The sequence below is a fragment of the Penaeus monodon genome, chromosome 35 (assembly GCF_015228065.2).
Source record: "Penaeus monodon isolate SGIC_2016 chromosome 35, NSTDA_Pmon_1, whole genome shotgun sequence".
Lineage (NCBI taxonomy): Eukaryota > Metazoa > Arthropoda > Malacostraca > Decapoda > Penaeidae > Penaeus > Penaeus monodon.
Genome location: NC_051420.1, coordinates 11,714,404 through 11,716,535, shown reverse-complemented (window position 1 = coordinate 11,716,535; position 2,132 = coordinate 11,714,404).

Below are 2,132 nucleotides of genomic sequence, written 5' to 3'. Positions count from 1 at the left end.
AAAAAATTTTGGTAACTTGGTTTGTTGGGGCAAAATACTTAATATAACTTTTTTATAATGTATGTGGTGTAAAAGTAATTAATTTTGTACATGTTTTAACAATTCTTATTGAAATATGACAAATCACTGACCCTGCAGATGTATAAATTGGATCTGATATGTGAAATATGTTGAACATTTTAGAATTTAAGTTATTTTTGTTTGTAATGTGTGGATAATGTTTTCAGAGATGTTTTTGTTGTTGCATGCCTTTTTACTGTTTTAGCCCCTTTTTTCAGTTTATTCTTAATGTGTAAGGACACAGTGCAAATATCTGTTTAGGAGAGACTTGTATTTGAAACATGAGGGATTATATTTAAAAAATTACGTGTCAGTTTTTTATCATTTGGGTTTCTATTATGACTGTTTAATTATAATTCTTATATCATAATTCTCTGTTTGTGTAATTGACATTTTGAGATCTAAGGAAACCTTCCTTTCAACCATGTTTTTCCTTTTTTTTATTTTTTTATTTAGCATAGCACAAACAAACGTCTGAAGCTCGTAAACAGGTCGTCTCTGCCAATTTGGTGGTGTTATGCTGTTGTAAGAGAATAGCTTGAATAATAATCAAATTATTATTGTTGTTTCATTACCATGGGTAATTAGAATTCTAGAAAAATATCAAAGCAATATTCCAGTGTCCCAAGTACACCATGATCTGACTGCTTATATGGCCAAAAAAAGCCAATGAAAATTAAAGTATTAATTGTAAAAATCTTTTTTTGCATTTACAACAGTATCTTGGGGGTTGAAAGTATAGGCAAATGAGAAACAAGTAAAAACTTTGATTAACCTTTGTATACTGAGTTGGGCTACAAATAATGCTTTCTGGATAAGTAGCATATCAATTGTCGGTCAGTCATCATGTGTTACAATCCTCGACAGATCGATCAACGACATTGTATAAATGCCTTGTGGCTATAATGTCAGATTCTGATGTCACTGTTAGCCATCATATCTCACACTCCTTGTTCAATCTTAAAGAAAATAAAAATCAGTATCCTCTGCCGTATCAGTATCTCTCATTCTAGTACAGCTTGCTGGTGATGTGAAAGTAAGCAAATCCTCATTCTGACTTGCAGCAGCCTATGCACGAGAGCCCAGCACTTGCATTTGTGCAGTTTGCTGTTGCAGGCAGCTGTAGCTCAGTGCTTCTAGAAGTCATGGGGGGAAAGCTGGTGTTGCTGAGACTAGTGTAATGGTGGTGCCTTCTTTATTACATCTCAAGCTGGCAATGTTTTAAGTTTCTTTGGGTGGGTCATACTGGTCTGCCGCCCTCCAGATTATGGAAGGTTCCCTCAGACCACATGCAACTGTAGGTGGCCATCAGTCATTGATTGATTCTTTAGTGGTGGGATATATATATATATATATATATATATATATATATATATATATATATATATATATATATATATTATATATATATATATATATATATATATATATATATATATATATATATATATATATATATATATATATAGTATATATACTAATATACATATATACTATAATACTATATAATATATATATATTTCAGACGATTTCTATACGCGCGTGCTGCGTACGTGCGTGCGTGCGTGTTTGTGTGTGGTGTTATGTAATAAAAATATATATTATATATATATTATATATATATATTATATATATAAATATATATAAAAAATATATATACAAAACTACTACATATATACTATATACCATATTAAATATTTTATTTTTAAATATAATTTATAATATATAATATATATATATATAATATATCCCTATATATATAATATATTATATATAAAATTATAATATATTAAAATATAATATATAATATATATATAAAACCACACCACATATACCACACATACATACTGGGTGGGTATAACTCCGGTCAAGATAAAGGCCCCAATGCGGTCTGCACCTTGCCGTGCGGACGGCCCTGTGCCTTGCCCCGACCCGGGGTCGGGCTAAAAACCAGTCGAGCTCTCGCCTCGGGGAAAGACCGTCTCGTCATTCTTCAACTATCGCTGAGAATGCCTCAGGATGTGCCCCACAAACGTTTTTTTTTAACGGCCTCAGTGCACCACGGTATTCGG